At 32.6% G+C, this 19452-nt stretch overlaps 1 protein-coding gene across 2 annotated transcripts in view; it reads right to left on the reverse strand.

Annotated features, from left to right (window-relative positions):
• LOC145330618 (FMRFamide receptor-like) overlaps positions 1–19452 on the reverse strand; it is a 167750-nt gene that overhangs the window by 95494 nt on the left and 52804 nt on the right. The window lies entirely within an intron of this gene.

Genomic DNA, 19452 nt, shown 5'->3' on the forward strand with positions numbered 1-19452 from the left:
TAAAAATTACTAAGAGGAGAACGCTGGATATTATTTAAAAAAAAAAGTTTACCTCAGATGATTGAAAATTGTTTAGGTACTTTAGTGAGAAATGCAAAAAAATTTCAATGGGTAATGGCGGTTTTCGGCGGTAGCAGTGTTTCAGCCGCCATTTCTTAACAGTTCCATATTGTACCTCTTAAAAGCAACTGCCATGCCGAATCTCAGAGCTGTAACTCTTTATTTAGATGAGTTCCTTTGACTTTTAGTTGTGGTTTCAAAAAGTGTCAATTCCGCCCCCTCCCTTTACTCATCCTAAGTTTCATAATGAAATTCGGATTCTATATGCCATTGCACACTGATTACGAGATGGTTGCATTAATTCCGCCTCCCCCTTTATAGTGCTATTTAGATTTTCTGTGGGTTATATATAATATGTATTATCTTCGATTCATAACAATTTTATACCTAAAGTCTTCAAATTTTAATTTAACATTTCATAACTCCTTTAAAATCTCAAACATCTTTGTTTTGAATTTTTTTTTTTTTGGGGGGGAGGGGTGCAGTGGGGGGGGGTTGATATTCCGTTTTTTGGCTTTTCCAGATAAGAACAATGCCTAAAATTATTATTTTAAGTAAACAGATTAAGAGAAAATTTTTATGTTATAAGACTGATGAATATTTATAACTTAAATCAAATGAAATTCATATTCATAATAAGTTCGTTAAAAAAAAACAAGAATAAGTAATATTATTCTGAAATAAACAAGAATGTAAAAATCAAGAATAATGCACCTTTTTGTTTTTATTTGTTGATACCTACTCTTTTTATATTTTGTTAAACTTGTAGCATATGATTTCTTCTCATTATTATCCATTGGTGGAAATTTTGTTTTCAAATACTGTAAATAATTGCTTTTAGCTGACATAATTCAATATTGAAATTTCTATCTGAAGTGCTGGAAAACTTTCAAATTGTTATCTACCTTAAATGTAATTTAAGAAGCCTATAACTTTTTGGACCATGGAAAAATAACAAAGTAGCAGGTTTCGTAGGTTATTTAGGTTAAGTTAGGTAAATGTTAATGATTGCCCTGCAGGATTAGGAAAATTGTTCTCCCAGGGTGAATGTCCCCGCAGGGGCTAGAAATAGGAGAAAAGCTACTGTGAAAATACAATAAAATCGTTTTCTTTCCATCGTCCATTTTTTTGTTTTTGAAGCTGAAGGCTTCACATTTGGGATTTTGGGTCTACTTGTGGCAGTCATTAATCAGTTGAGCGGTGTATTCCTTGCAAGCTTCCTTTATGCCAAAATAAACATCAGTTGAATGTTCTGTATTTTTCCTCATAATAGCAATTTCAATGCAAAGGGGTAGTTTCACGAAATGCATTTGAACTTAATTTAGTGAACCGCATATTTTTTTCTGGTTAATTGGTTAAACTGCATTTATATGGCATATAATTGAAAGAATTTTTATTTTCTACCACGTAGTTTTTAAAATATCAAGACTTGAAAATTGTCTTTTTGAATTTCATATATCACAAAAAGACGATTTTCAAGTCTTATTATTTTCAAAACTACGTGGTAGAAAATTGAAATTCTTTCAAATATATGCCATATAAAAATAGTTTAACCCATTAACTAGCAAAAAATATGCGGTTCACTAAATTAAGTTCAAATGCATTTCGTGAAACTAATTTTAATGAAGTTTTTAAATATTACATTCACATGATTTATGGCAAAGCGGCATTGGTGACCACCCCCATCCATATATGTTTGTTCTATATATTCCCATCACTGTTATGTATAATTTTGCAATGTAAGTTATAATCAAGTTATGTTTAAAGTTTACATGAAATGAATAAATTTTTTTACATACATTGTATTAATTTTTTTATGATTGATATGTTTCAGTAGCGAAGCTACTCTATAATTCCAAATGTCTTTCAGTCTGTTAGACATGGATAGGGGGAAACGTGATTTACTCGGCTCCTATAAAATATAATATGTGTGCAAAAAAATGGGGACATTTTTAAAATTGAAATTGCGCGGCTTGTGTTAATAGTAGAAAAATGTTACGCATATCGTTGAAACCGATAGGAAGTCTATTTAAAAAAAAAAAGATTAGATTGATTCTTCTGCTACGTATAGTTACGGAGCTAGGTGTTAAAATGTCCCAACTGATGTAAAACTTGAATTGTAAGTAAACTTTAAAATATAACAAAAAATTAGAGAAGATATTTAGCAAAAAGAGATGCCTACATTTTATAATTTCAAATTGCGCGGCTAGTGTTAGTAGTAGAAAAATATTATGCATACTGTTAGAACCGCTATGAACTGTATTTTTGGAAATATAAGAAAGGTTTCTGTGGTACAAATAATCTAGGAGCTAGGTGGTAAAATGTCCCAAAATTTACTCGCAATTCAAGTTTTAAGTCATTTTAACACGTAGCTCCTAAACTATGCGTAGCAGAGGAATCGTTATTATATTTCCTAAAAATAGACCTCCTAACGGTTCTAACGATATGCGTAACATTTTTCTACTATTAACATAAGCCGCGCAATTTCAATTTTAAAAATGTCCGCATTTTTTTTTGCACACCCGTTAGAAGGCTATAAGGGGACTAGGCATGAACGAGAGCAAGTGATTTTAAGCACCTTCCAGCATTGACCCTTGTTTTTTTTAATATGCTAGGTTTAAGCTTAATATTGTGTTATCGACTAAAGAAATTAAGTTTTACCATGGTTTTATATGAAAAAAAAACTATGAAATAATGAGCATTTTTAATTAAATATCATCGAATGTTTTGTTGAGTTCAAACTGTTGTTTCAAAAAGTTTTGACACAAAAGAATATCATTTCAAAAAATTGTAAATATAGAAAAAGGAGTGGTAAATTGAAATTTTGTAAACAGTTTAATTAAGGTACTTTCATAATTTACAGAATTAGATGATATTGCACAAAAAAATGCACTGGCCCCTTTTTTGATTAGCATAATTAACTATAAAACACCCATAGCGGTTGGACTGCTTTTAAAAGTAGGAAATGATTATTGTGCTATGAGCCTATGAAACATCATAAATAAACAAGGATGCCACCATGCAGAAGTAGCCAAGCTCACAAATAGGAAAAGAGTTTACCAACAGACAGACAAACAAAGTAAGTATTAAGAGGATATGTATTAGGGTTTAGAATCATCACAATAAAATTCAATTGGTTATTTAAAAAAAAAAAAATAACACATTTCTCTTACTTAAATGTGAGTCCTCCGGGACTAATGGACCATTAAATTAAATAGGTAGGTAGTAGATATTCATTTTACACCGAAATTCCTGTTTAAAAAATCAGCCTTTCTGAAAAGTCTATCTTAGATACCTATACGATAAGCATATAATTAGTCTTGTTACGTGCCAAACTTTTTGCTGGTAGGGTGGTTGTAAATAGATGAAATGATAAGAACTGGAAGAAAAAGCTCTCAATTTTAGGGCAGTTAAGACACCCAACTCTTGCACGATTCTAATGTTTCCAAGAATAGGACAGACCAAGTGAATTATAGTTTAGATTCTCATACAGCTAACTTACAGAAATACAGATGAACTTCTAAAAAAGTGAATAAATAGCTTTGTTAGGTTGAATTTTGTTGATAATAATTAATAGAATTATTGGCTTGGTCTAAGAAATTTTAAAACTTTTGATCACTGACGAAACAAATAAATCCTGAAATCTACATCGTAATAGTTATAAATCTTTCTCGTATTCATTCTAATCCGGTGGATAGGAACCGGTTCTCATCCATACGAAAAAACTATGTCTAGCATCGTATTATATCCAGTTTTCTACGAATATAGAAATGTACAATCATAAGATTAAAACTAGTTTTTTTAGCTGGTGCCTTTGGCACCACGGGGCTAAAAAAACTAGTTTTAATCTTATAATTGTACATTCTATATCCGTGGAAAGCCATTTATAACACGATACGAGAAAAAACTATTCTCGTATTTATTCGAATCCGGTGGATAGGAACCGGTTCTCATCCATACGAAAAAACTATGTCTAGCACCGTATTATAACCAGTTTTCTACGAATATAGAACTGTACAATCATAAGATTAATACCAGTTTTTTTTAGCCCGTGCCTTCGGCATCTCGGGGCTAAAAAAACTAGTTTTAATCTTATAATTGTACATTTTATATCCGCGGAAAGCCGTTTATAATACGATGCGAGAAATAACTATTCTCGTATTCATTCGAATCCGGTGGATAGGAACCGGTTCTCAACCATACGAAAAAAACTATGTCTAGCAGCGTATTATATCAAGCTTTCTACGAATATTAAAATGTACAATCATAAGATTAAAACCAGTTTTTTAGCCTGTGTCTTCGTCACCTCGGGGCTAAAAAATCTGAATCCTATGATTGTACATTCTATATCCGCGGAAAGCGGTTTAGAATACGATGAAAGAAATAACTATTCCTTGACTTATAAGAAGCTTCGCTGCAAAGAAGAAGCATTTTATTCAGCAGTTAGCAAAATCTGAGTATGAACACACAGACAGACATTGTTTTTCTTTACATAAGGATGACAAAAGAAAAAATAAATATTTAGAATTAAGTTTATATTGGTAGGCATTTATTATTAGCATTTAGTAAACATTGGAAAAAATAGATAATATATTTCTATAAATATAAATATAACGATACAATTTTAATACCTAACAAAAATTAGGCATCATAAAAATCAAAAAATGTTTAGCTTTAATAAAACAAAAGGGACAACATCTTTAAAAGCAAAGCCCTGAAACATTTAGTTTTAGGAATTGATTATAGAGATGCTTCGCTTATAAATCATACTTTGTGGTAATAGGAATCCGTAACTCAAAATCAAAAGAAAAGGATAATTACAACATACAGAAGGGGGGGGGGGGGCGGTTGTGCCACTTTTTGAGACCAAAAGTAAAATGCACATGATCTCAGGCCATAAAAGAGTTACAGCTCTAAAATTCGGCACAGCAGTTGCTTTTTGTGGAGCTGTAACTCTTGTATAGGCTGAAATCATGCGAGTTTTACTTTTGGTTTCAAAAAGTAGCACATCCACCCACCCACATTTGATGTAAAAATAAGTAAAAAATCACCACATTTTAAATGGACATAACGATTATAGAGTTGCTACGCTTCCTAACTAATTTCATAGGAATCAACATACAAAGTTTGAAATTGAAATCACATAATAATAAAAAACACCCATAGTAAAGGATTAAGGGGGGGGGGCGAAAGTGACACTTTTTGAAACCAAAACTAAAAGTCAACAAAGGAACTCAACTAAAAAAAGAGTTACAGGTCTGAGATTTTGCATGGCAGTTGCTTTATAGGGGTACAATATGGAACTGTGAAGAAACGGCGGCGCAACCGCCGAAATTTTTTTTGCCTTTTCTCGGCGGTTTTCGGCGGTTGCGCCGCCGTTTCTTCACAGTTCCATATTGTACCCCTTTAAAGCAACTGCCATGCAAAATGTCAGACCTGTAACTCTTTTTTTAGTCGAGTTCCTTTGACTTTTAGTTTTGGTTTCAAAAAGTGTCACTTTCGCCCCCCCCCCCTTTACAATAAAACTCTAGACATAATGAATCAATTGATGTATAAAATTAACTTGAATTTAGGGGAGGGACATCAGATTGGTTCTGATGGTTATAAAAACAAAAACCGCAGTTTTTCGCTAATTTTTTTTACCATTTCTCGCCAAATCTATCAATTTGGAATCATCAAAAAAAAACTTTTTTTTATAAAAGTCATTTTAACATATTAAAAAATTGTCAAATGCAAATGTTGAAAAAAAGGGGGGGGGGGGTAATGCAACCATCTCGTAATCAGTGATTAAATGGCACTTAGAATTCGAATTTCGATCAGAAATTTTGCATGAATAATCCTTGGTAGGTCTATTTTCCCTAAATCGAACAAAAAGTTGGAAAAGTAACGGCTAACGGCTGGCGGCTCAGCTGTTTTGCCATTTTATTACTATCTTAAGAGCAAAAAGTCACGAAACCTATCTTCACATAATACTTTTTCTCGCTCAAAAACCTTATCAAACGGTTCTAGCCGGTAGCTGTTGGTACTAGAAGTGTAAAAATTGGTTATTGCTATCATTTAACATGAATTAAACCAAAAATATGTTTTAAAAAGTTGATTCCTACGTAATTAATGATGAATTTGCCCTGAAAATAGGCTAAAACGGCTAAACAGCTTAGCCGCCAGCCATTACTTTTCCAACTTTTTGTTCGATTTAGGAAAAATAGACCTACCAAGGATTACTCATGAAAAATTTTTGATAGAAATTCGAATTCTAAGTGCCATTTAATCACTGATTACGAGATGGTTGCATTAACCCCCCCCCCCCCCCTTATATAAAATTATTTAATTCTGCAAGAAAATGCAAAAATAATTCTGCAGAAAATAGCGGTTTTCAGCCAAAGCAGTGTTTCCAATGCCGTTTACTCACAGTTCCACATAATACCCTTTTGTAGCAACTGCCATGAATAATATCAGTGATGTACCTAACTTTTTTAGTTAAGTTCCTTTGTTTCAAACTTGTCACTTTTTTATCTATTATGATTAATTAAATTCATTTTGTAACTTGTTCTGTGTGTGAAGGAGAGCAAAATGTCATAGTATTGCAGGAATATCCATTGTAATAGATTCTTATCACTTATTATTCTTTATCACTCCAAAATGTTCAAATTAGGTACTCTAAGATGTTTATATTTCTGTCCACAAGTTTTCTGGGTGGCGTTCAAAATGTTATCTGAAAATAAAATTAATAATAAATTTTCGTTAATTAAAAATTAGAGTCAAATAATGATTAAGAAATATAGAGTGCAAATATAATTTTAACTTATCGGAAGTAGAGACATTTAGAGTTGCCACGCTTACACTAAATTGCTAGAAAAAAACACGAGCAAGAGATAAGGTTATTTGAAATGTGTAAATAATCAATTATCTGGTAGAAATAGACAGACTACCAATCCCAGGGGTTGCTATTCAGCCAATTAATTCCATTTGAATAGTTGAAAATTAAATATTTTGTTGGTTAGAGTTGGGGTAAAACTTGTTTTTGGATGTACCTGGAGGGAAGTGAGTAAGAGGAGGAGCAAAAATGGAAGGGGGTTGTGAGGAAATTTTTACTTAGAATTGTTTGTCAGATTAACATTTCGTTTTTCCTAACCTATCCTAATAGTAAAAGCAAGAGTATTACCTAAGAGTAAGGAAAGGCCTAAATTTGATTACTTTTCAATTAAAACCTTTAATGAAAATAAGCCCTACTACTAAAATCATTGATTGAAAGTTGAAATCTGCAAAATTAATATAGAGGAGAAGGAATGTAATGACTCCAAAAAGTAGTACTCATTCCTGTGCACTGTTAGGACTTCCAGGTTGTGCAATAAAAATGTGGAAATATGATTCTAACTACATAAGAGACAATACCTTCCAATCAATCCCCCCCCCAAAAAAAAAACAATGAAATAATAAAAAAAAACTTTTGGGAATAGTCTCTTTCGTAACATCGCCCCATAAGGGGCGATTTGTCGTATTTTTAAAAAGGCTTTTTAGATTATTTTAGGTTAGGTTAGGTTATATTGGGTTAGGTGATTGCCCCACAGGGTTAGGTAATTGGCCCTGCAGGGTTAGTGCCCCTCGCAGGGGCTAGAAATGGGAAAAAAGCTACTGTGAAAAATATGAAGAAAATTGTCCCATAAGGTGCTATGTTACGAAAGGGACTATACAAAATCTTTTTGTTTTCAATTACCTTATATATAATTGTATTATAGATAATGTTGTGCTTACTGACGGATAACTGTGTTACTGTATATGCCAGTCATTATTTCTGAAACAAAAAATAGTTGAAATTAATTAAGATACAAATAAATATTATGTAAATGAATACAGAGTTTTCTCTCTGTTGGGAGGGGGGGGGGGGAGGGGGTTAGGAGGTTGGGTCTTTGATAAATACAATTTATTTGTTTATGTTTTATCGTAATAACTCAAAATTAAAGTAATTATAGACTTTTTTAAAACTTGGGTACATATTTCATTATACAACCCTCGAGAATAACACAATAAGTAGCAAAGCATGAAAAAAAAACATTTTTGTTGTAACCAACTAACAACCGAATGGATTTTAAAAATGTTAATTAGTTTCAATGGATTTTTCATGATTTTTTGGAGCAACGCTTCGCAATTAAGAAGTGTATATCTATAACCCTTAGGTCAAAATACTATGTTAACTATGTGCAGTGCACTGAATGATTGATAGTACAGGTATTATTTACAATTTTTTTCGAATTATAGATTTGCTTCGCTTACAAAACAATTAATTAAAAGACAATAGGTACAAATTAACAAAATAAATTCTAATAAATCACTGAACTTATACGTGTTTTAGCAGTCGTTGGGGGTTAACACATACCTCATTCTTAATTACAAAACACCCTTAATACCCAGGGAGGGAGGGAACAATAAACTATTTTTTACACTAGTCTCCATTGTTTTATTATAACGTTTTTTGTTCTTTGGCTAAACCACTTTGTCCAAACGTTTCAACCACTAATTATATTCTACAGAAGGGGCAATTTTGTGCATTATCATTGGGGATGTACATTAATTTATCGGCCATTGTCTTATCCCTTTAGATTCCTGCCAATAGATACCCGACAATCCTTAAACTAAATATTAAAGAAAGTAACAGCTGATTAATGTTTACATTTTTGTTGAGGAACTTGTCCGCACGATTTCTCTACTGGTAAGTTGGGTCAATTTCTTTTAACTGCTTTCATCCCCCGAATTAGATATTTATTTTAGCTTTTTATCTTCTAAATAAATATTTTGGAGAAAAAATTTCTTTAATTAGAAAATTATCTTAAATTTATTTAGAAGTTTTAGGCCAGATGTGCAAAGATTCATGACAATTAATCAAAGTATTTTTAGAGGAAAATTTATCAAGGGACAAAATAGCTAAAAATAGAGTCCTTAAAAGTTGGGATTTCGGGCTTTAGTAAAAACCTCTCTATATTTTATGCAACGTACAAAGAAACTTAATTTTTTTGAGAGATTTCGACTAGAAAGAGGGGTGTTTTTATTGTAAAAATCGAATCAGTTACAGGCAACCTAAAATTATGACAAAGATGAGCTTTTAATTTTGCTTCTAGGCTTTGCATTTTAATTTTAAAAATTTTCATAGAAGCATTGGGATTCTTTCAAAATTTCCATGTACTATAAAATGCCATTTTAAAATGTCTATAACTTTTTTGTTATTGAAGCTGGAGGCTTCAAATTTTGGGTGTGGGGTCTACTTGTGGCAGTCTTTCAGCAGTTAGAGCGGGGTATTTCTTGCAGGCTTCCTTTAAATTTAATACCAAAGCTAACAATGTCCTTCCTAAGGGGAGAAGACAATTTGGCAGATTTCTTAACAAGGGCATATAAGGCTACTTTACCAAGCATCAAAGAGGTAGCCCTACCTAAATTTGTTAAATCTGGGTTTGAAGACAACTTACCCCAATATAAAGTTTGGACTGTTGAGGAATGGACACAATTCATTACGGATAACCCCGACTACTTGGGTTATGATGAACAACCTCTACAACCAAAGCAACAAAAACCCAAAATCACCATAAATTCGCTTGCCGCAGAACATAGAGTTATAGGCAAAGTACTAAGACCATTGGAAATCCTAAAAGAAAGGATTAGCATAGAAAATATAATTGCAAACCAAAAAGAGGAATACTCTGATATTTACACACGTTGTTTAACCTCTAAAGCAAAGACTTACACTTATAAAAGACAGAACTATGAACTTAAAGACACTATTCTGTTTACAAAGATAAAAGGAGATTTAAAGGTTTATCTCCCAACTAAACTATTACCAGTATTAGTATGCTATACTCATCTTTTGTTAGTACATAGTGGAGAAATTAAAATGCTTTTGAATATGCAAAATTTCTTCCACCCTAACCTTAAGAAATACGTTAGAAATTACACTAGATCTTGTTTAAATTGTCAGCTTCAAAATTCAGCTACAAAACTAGAACAAGTAGGAACATATAGTACAATTTCAAGACCTTTTGAATGCGTAAGTATTGACTATATACAATCCTTACCCCCCTATCATAGTTATAATCATATCCTCACTATAGTCTGCCAACTAACAGGAATGATTCTTGCATATCCCATGAAATCACTCACATCCCGTGAGTTTATAGACAAATTCATGTTTTACTTCTATCCTAACTTTTCCCCCAGACAAATATTGTGTGACAATGCAAAATCATTTCTATAAAAGCAGAATTTGATATTCTTTGCTTCTATTGGCATCCGAGTTTTGTATTCTACTGCTTACTTTTCACCCTCTAAAGGATTGGTGGAAGCTAGCAATAAAGTAATAAAATGGCCAATCATTAAAATTTTGGCGCAAGACAAAACAACCTCATGGTTATATCTATTACCGTTAATAGTCCGACAATATAATTGCACTAAAATACCAAAAACTGGATTTTCACCCATGGAATTATTATTTGGGACACGCAGCTCCCTGTCTAAATTATTCTTTGGGGCAATAAAACCGGACGAATATCACCCTGAAATAGCTCGCACAGAAGCTTATGTTCAAGACCTCTCTGACGGTATACAAGAAAACTTGGACATTTCAGCAAAAGCTATTGAAAAGGGAAGGGAGGCAAGACTAAAGTATATTAACAAAACCCGCATACACAAACAATTTGATATAGGAGATCTTGTTTTGGTTAGAAATAACACTATTACACCTGGTGTTAACCCAAATCTTACTCCTATCTATCATATCTCACCCTACAGAGTTTTGGATGTAAGCCCCAACAGTTGCACGCTTGAAAGAATTTCTGACAAGAAGACTGAAATATTTAAATACTCTTTCAACGAAATCAAAAGATTCAAGCCAATTGACGAACATTTTGACACCCTCCCAGAGGAAATAAGGGGGATTATTACAAAGCCTTACAATAAACTCACAAATCAAGAGATAGCCACATTAGTTAAAAATGATACGCTTCCGCTCATATTCCCGGTCAATTCGAAGGATCCGCAACCAGGAATACGTGCACACTCACCCTTAGAGACACGAAAACAAGCGTCACAAAATAAGAAACCATTAGATTCTGATTCGGACATAGAGGACTCAAGTGCCGATGAGGACATGACACTGGACTCCGTATTTATTACCGGAGGACGACGACTTAGAAGAATAAATGATAGACATGTCAGATTTAGGAATGGCACAAGTTCACAACCACAATTTACATTTCCGTTTACCCTGTAAACTTGTGAACAATATGATAATATGTTATTCTAATCTGATAACTAAGTCATCATATTTATGCAAAATTTTCCCACTCAAGGTTATGTATCCAGTGGTAAAATATACATCTTTTCTCTTAAAAGGGGGGAGACCAACTATATGCAATACACGTCGACTAAAAAAGTTGATCCCTTCAAAAACATTTACATCAAATTGCATATAGAAAGTTTTGATTCTGTATAGTCTAAACAGAGTCAAACGATTGATACAGATTGTACAAATATACGAATGTTATGAATGTTAAAATACGCACCCTGATATATACACAAAAACTAGTTAAAACATTTAATACAAATTGTATAAAGTGTACAAACATAGCTTTACTATTAGGCAACCTATATATATATACCTTGAATTGTGATGAGCCTGATTAGTTATTAGAAGCTATAACCACCCTACATACAAAAAATATGTCAAAACTTTAATTATAACTTCGGACAGGAAACGCCCACTCAGAATTTTAGTAGTAGTGAACAATAATGATAACTTAAATTTTATCCTGAAATTGAGTCAGTTTACTATAACATATCCACAAGTGAGGAAATCACCAACCTTGTGAATTACTACAGTTATCACATAACACGTAAGTTTTAACAGAATATTTTATAAAATTTATAAAATGCAAACTAGATTCCGAAAGCCTATGCCTAGATCGCAACGAATACTACATGAAACCTTCGCGAACCTAGTAGAATATTGTTATAACTTACTTACGATGATTAAAGAAATGTTAGCGTTTAAAATTAGTTGTGGAATCAGCCAACCCAGTCGTATTGTACGATACTTGCATTGTCGTCTGCTTAGAAATACTTATAGAGACGCATACAACCGCTTGGTTGTACGAGACAGACAGCAAGAGTATAGAAGCCGGCAGGCTATAACAGACGAATTACGGGCAGTAGCACGCCAAATAGAGAACCTGAGAGACACAGTTCTCCTCATTTCTGGGCATTGCACGCTCCCCACTATCCACGAAGAGTAAACTAAATTAAAACCGATTCCTATAATTTGATTTCTAACAATGACTTACGGACGTACCCTAACGATATAAAAGTTTTGCATACGGAAAGTATAAAACTTTTTGTACATATATATATATTGCTGTAAGATACTTATATTCTTATATACTCTTATAAAAACCTCTATGTAATTATTGTAAAAATTTGTCTTAAACAGTAGCGATAAAAATGATAGGAAATAAATCGCATAAATCCTAGCTAAGATACCAAAAGAACATAGCAGGTAACACTGTTATTCATGAAAATTATCATAAATCAAGCAAATTTAAGCTAGGTTAAGCACCTCGCAAAAGTAACAATTTAATTTAATTATGTATCTAACTAAATTAAGGAACAGACAGTAATACTTATAGAGTAGCTACGTAAACGGGAATTTTACACAACATATATTAACTCAGTGAATAACAGTGTATATGTTACTTAAAATCTCTATATTTATTTTAACAAAAGGTAGATAATCTTTAGGAAAAAAGTATAAAATTTTGACAAATATTTCTCTTTGGCGAAAACATAAAATTCTAAATTAAACAATTTTAGGAAACAAAATATAAATTTTTATTTAACAGTCTTTGGAAAAATTATGATAGTGAGAAAATTTCTGACAAGTTTAAAAATTTAGTTAATATAATTTTTGGACATAAGCTGTATACTGGCACATAATAAAACTCCGAGATCATTAATACTATTAATTGAGCGCTAAATGCCGAACTTGTATATATAAAGGCACATAGCCTATCAACGATTCGATTCGAACCAGGTTAATCCTACTTGGTGGAAATAAAACTTAGGTTTAATTTTAAAGAAGGATATAAGAAAATTTTACCCCGAAACATTAAGTTTTATGACTATTGTATTGAGATTTAAAAGGGATGTTAAGTTCTCTAATTTTGAAAGGAAACGGTATTTACTCTAAGCCTTAACAGTTAAACAAATTCTCCTTAATGAGATCACCCGATCAATGATATTGCTTTATTATTCAAATATTAGAATTGCAAACAGTCTTAACATGATATCTATTAAAGTACTTGAATAAGCGTATTTATATAACTTTGTCTAGCGTCAGTCTTTCAGTCTACTTAGATATTGGTTACAAAAAATATATATGCTATTTACAGGTCCTCTCTATATCACAGCACAATTAAAATTCACGATTAATGCACAGGGATGGATATAAACAAATTTTAGAGAAAAGGTACTGAGGTGCGAGCTCGATTAAATATCTATATATACATAACCCTTAAAAGCTAACAAGAATGAATAAACTGTGACATAAGGCTGTAATTAAAGTTGTTAATATACTATTGAGAGAAGAAATTTAGTTCGCTTACGAAGAAAGTAATTGAGATTAAATGAAGCTTTAAGTTATGGGCAAAAGAAAATACAACCTTACATCTTTTTCTCCTTACATACTAATATCCTTACAGACTAACATGTATATACATAACATAATGGCAATAGTGTAAATTAACATTTGGTTTTATACAGTATAAAAGTCATAACGTCTAATAACAAAAAGTCTTTACTACATAGTGATCACTATTTGACTAGTTACATAAAAAATTAAAAATTGTAAATTTAGTCACATGTTGTCTAAGCTGGTCATTGTCTTAAAATTTGTATGTCATTCAACCAAGCTAAAGGCGCCACTTCACGGCGTACGCTTAGGGAACGTAGTACCCCGACGCCGAGGAACTCCCTCAACGCCGGAATCCTCCGCCCTGTTGTCATCTGAGGAACGCGTAGCCGAATCAAAGCTATTCTCCGCCGATGTTATCTCTTCCAAAATGGCAGGAGTTGGAGTTCGCACGGAGAACCCTCAGTGGCATAGGATACTCGATCTCGTCACTCACAGCATTAAACCGAATGGGCGGGAGGTCAACTTCTTCAAGGTCATCGACCAGTGGTACTATACTCTCCACATCCTAAAATAAGGAAAGGGACATTAATAGACAAACATTTTAGTAAATATTCAAGAGAAATGTATCAACGCTTATCCATATAAGATTGCGAATCAATTTTTTTGCCTACAAGATTATTAAATAATTTATCCAGAATCTTAATGCTAACCATTGGGAAGGGACTAAATTATAGTTAAAATAAATTATTGCCTATAAGCATAGCTAAACTCACTAAAAATCCTAGTTTAAATTACGTAATTTTTGCAAATAAGAATATTAAAAGAGTTTATCAAACTTACCTCAGACAAATCAGCTGCAGATGGAGACTCAATGCGACTAAGGCATAGAATAGAGCTCAAAGACGAGCTGTCGCTGGATCTCTCAGCTGTCCTTTCAGTACTGGCCCGATTACACCTCCCCATGGTTGTGTAGAACCGCGTCAGAGGGATTGAATTCGTAGCCTAAAATAGAATAAGTTTTATTAGTTTAATCGCAACACTAAAACAAAATTCAGAAAAATCAGGAAATAAGAATGCCTAAAATCCTGTAAAGCCATATGTTTAGGTAGTGACTCAACTCACTTTATAATAGAATTAAAATCTTAAAACGGATCAAAAATGCTCACACAACCATATGTTTTAAGGTTAACATTCTACCAATAAAAAACATTAGTTATAAACACTTTTAGATATGTATATGAAGGAAAACTAGGTACGGCCTCTTTCTGAAAATTAATATAGAAAGCACTAATGCATCTATACTTACATGAAGACGCTCAGGTTGATCGAATATCAACGGGCGGAATCCAGGACTTCCTGATGGGCTGTCCAATCCCGCAGGCACATTACTTCCGGTAGGTCGATCCTCGGTGGGAGACAGGCTGTGTACAGCGAAAAACCCGATGAGCAGATGTAAATTTAAATAAGGGACTAGTGATTCTCAAAGGCAATATAATAAAGTTAAGTTTATGAAAGAGACTGTACACACAAACATTTTTACAGCCTAGTGTTTAAAGTAACTATGGTTGAGCTACCTAAACATTAAAACTTTGATTTATCATTTAAACGTAAATTTACTTGAGTTAAAGAATGTGTAATTAATCTTACATAATTTAAACGCTTAAAAATAGCTATCTAAACATTGAAACTTTGATTTGTCATTTAAAAGTAGATTTAATTAGGCTAATAGAAGTGTAATTAATTTTACATAATTCAACGCTTAAAAACAGCCATAATTGAGCTATCTAAACATTTTCATTATGATGTATCAAGCAAATAAAAATATGAGCTAACTAAGCCTGACTATTTTTATATAACATAGTGTTTTAAAAGTAACTATAATTAAGCTACCTAAAACATACTCTTATGAACTATTTATTTAAAAGTACCTAAGATGAAGCTAGCTAAATATAATTTTTATAAGCGACTGTTTAAAAATAAATATAGTTGAGTTACTTGAAACGTAAACTTATATAACCTATTAATTAAACGTAATTATAGCTGAATTAAGAAAAACAAAAATCTTATTTTAAAATCTAAAATTAAAGCGAACTTGTTTTAGAAAATTTAAGTCAATATTCAATAAAATTTGATTACAAAAAGGGACGCTGTAATCAAAAGCTAAAACGAATAAAATGATGGAACATATCTGTGTCAATATAAGCATATGTTTACGATGGGTAAACTTAACTTTTGCAGACGGAAAACATAAACAAAACCAAGGTACGTCAATTTACCTGATGACTCAGATATGTCCTATCAAAACTACAAATATTATATAAAACAGAATCGTCGTAGATTGAAGATATACCCATATTATTTCTAACCCACTTTTGATCAAAATATAGTGATAAAAGCCTTATCGACGAAGAAATATTCTTCCTGAGTTTTAAATAGTGGCTAACGAATACAATAATGAGTATATCAACAATCTATAACATAACAACATTTATGTAAAACAAACGAATTACTATATTTTATCACTTTTATATAAATTCTCTTAAAATTAGCGGTAAAAAAAAATTAAACACTCGAACGCAAGCTCCGCTCGCAAAGACAATTGTTGTTAAAATGAGCATAATTATTGGGCTGCCAGCTATTTATAACCTCGCTCAAATCTAACCCCTACCACTTTTGACCGCCCAAACATAAACAAAGGGTTAACAACTTATTGTTACGCAAATTTTAATTACAGACGTCGAACGATATATTTCATAGACATCAGGTCTAATAGATATACTTGACAGCGATGTAACATAAGATATTAGCTTCATATTGATTAAAATTTATTCATGTTAAAAATAAAATGAAATACAGCTAATACCAATAATGGTATAAACCATATGTACATATACAAAATATACAAACAAGGGTTACCAACTATTGTCGGTAAAACCTAATACTTATACATATATACGAGTAATTTAACCAAAGAAATTAATACGATATGTAAATATTAATTGTACTTAATTTTTTATATAAAATATTGTTTAAATTCAGGAAACAGTTATATTTAACAAAAATAGAGATAACTAATCAATCCATTATAGGTCTATCTGTAACGAAAAGAATTTCTAGAATATCCCAGGGATAAAATGATTAATAAAAGATTACTAAAAGTTCTTTTGTTTAGATTACCATAGCCAGGATACCCCAAGGAACCGGTTGGAGCACGCGCACTAACTCTTTTTAGGATCTACCATGGACCAGCCTGGAGATAACCTAGATGACCATGGAGTATTGGAGCCCTACCACCACCCTACCTTGGACGGATTATGGTTGTGCTCCTGTCAACACCTTGATACGGTAGACGAGAACAACAACATTATCACCACACCGGGTTACGATGGATTCTCAGAGAACCTGTCCATCACCATCCGGAATTTCTTGTTAAATACAGCCCTGAATACCAGAGCAGACAGTAGAGTGGAGACCGATAGTGATATTAGTTCCAGCAGCACACTATCCCTCTCTACCGATGACCTCAACCAACTCTACTATGACCTGGAAAGTCACTCAATCACCTTGGACGAGAATGGCAACGAGGTAGCACAAGTGGACGCCCTTAGCTACATATCTACCTCACCACCAACCTCAGTCTACTCTTCGAAAGAGATTACTTCAACACCCAGTTCATCATCAGAAGGTGCTGAACTATCCAGAGTAACAGAAGCAAAAACATTTATTGATGTGACAATGTTAGATAAAACTAAACCCCTCAAGAAAAGAATGTATTCTGAATGGGAGGTTTATCATCTTGTATACCCAGCCATGAAAATACGCAAAGCTTACTTTCTTAATGGAAAGCGTATTTAACTTAGCTTAGTATACATACCTATAGTTTATTATATATGGCTATACTGGGACTACTAAAATTTTTCTTTTTCTCTTTTTTCTTTTTTAACAACTTACCCCCATTGGAGATGCGATCCTCAATTTTCAAATTCTTTGAACGTACATATAAGACTTTTACAGAAATGCTTTGCATCCAAACTATCTATCTATGCTTGATATAAAGTTAACACTTTATAGAGCAGATTATGAATATTTGATTGATGTGCGCCCCACAATTATCCAGTAGCAATCAGGCGCAAGACACAATTACTTTAGCTAGGCCCAAGGCATTATTTGTATCCTTTTATGCATTCATAGGCCTATCTCTACCTATATGACACCATATATGGGTAACGCTAGCCTATTCATGGTAATTTGTATGTGATTCGCTAATAGTATATGTTTATTAAAGACATTATGTTTATTGTTAAAGTAACCATGTAAATAATCAGTACAAATATGTATGCCTACAACCATGCCTGATTTACGTCACATATTAACATACAGACATTTAATTGCACAGACAAACACTAAGATCCTGGTCCAAAGCTAATGTTATAGCATGTACCTCTTAAATTTATTTAGTTATTTATTGACTCTCCTACCATCAACTTCTCTTTCTGGCTTTAAAAGGTAATGACTTAGTTGTTTGGCATGCATTGTAGTTTAAATTTAGGACCCTTAGTACTTAGCATGAATTGAGCTTAGGCCTTATGTTAGAATTCTAACACTTAGCACAATTCACTGCTTGGGACTTAGGGCACATTTCTGTCCTACTCTACTTATTATTTTAACACTTATCCTGTAAATATTTTCATACTTAACTTATGCACTTGTAATATAAATACACTTTATAAAAACATTTTCCTTCCTTAATACTTAATATACTTATATAATTCTGATCGAATATCAAAACCAACCATTTATTCTTAGATTAAAGCAACATAATACTTCGCGTGGGTCTTTTGTTGAGCTTCCACCAGCTCAACCAAATTCGTATTATACTTGTGGGAATAGAGGGTTAAGCATTCTAAACAAACGAACCGACGATGAGAATGTCTATGTGTATTGCAGTAAAAGTAGGTTTTTAGTAGTACTCATAGAAGAGCGGTCTCCATACCTAAACTTGGACAAACGCCCCATTCGCACACACAGGTACATTGTTTTATAAATTGTGCTGGTGCTCAAAGTTCTCTCATTTGTTTGGTTTATTAAAAACTTGATTGGTTGGTTCAAACTTGCAGTGGCAAGACTCTTATATTATAGTCGAACCAAATAAGTTGCCAATGTATAAAAATAATTTAAGACATTTTAATTAATAAAAATGTAAAATATTAAACAAAATAACACTTCTAATATTGATTAAAAATTATTAATCGAAAAGTTTGGACAGATCTAGTTAAAACAACCAATCAATCCTATCATATATAGCAGTAAAATTTTTTGCCTGTTGCGAAGGATCTCTCTAACCACATAATGTTCTCCTTTGCAGTGAAGCTTCTTATAAGTCCAGGGAAGGTTTATAACCATTTTGGAGAAGGGTACCTCAACCATCCCAAGAGAAATCGCCCCAAGAAAAATTTACCCCCGAAAATAATTTTTTACTTTTTCTTTTGAAAACTAAAACAAAAACGGGCGGGGTCAACTACCCCTCCAAAACCAACCTCAAGTGCTTTTAGAGGCCTCGAGGAGCGTAGCCGCTAGTACTTAATAAAAGTACCAACATTTTTAGCCAAGTGTTTCTAAAACTTTGGGTGCTAGCATCATTACAGTTGAAACTCCCTGTTTTTTTTTACATATTCGCTATAAATTTGTTATACAAGCTACAAACATACATAATAACAGACTGA

The sequence above is a fragment of the Acartia tonsa genome, chromosome 10 (assembly GCF_053477335.1).
Source record: "Acartia tonsa isolate MP-2025a chromosome 10, ASM5347733v1, whole genome shotgun sequence".
In the NCBI taxonomy this organism is placed as follows: domain Eukaryota; kingdom Metazoa; phylum Arthropoda; class Copepoda; order Calanoida; family Acartiidae; genus Acartia; species Acartia tonsa.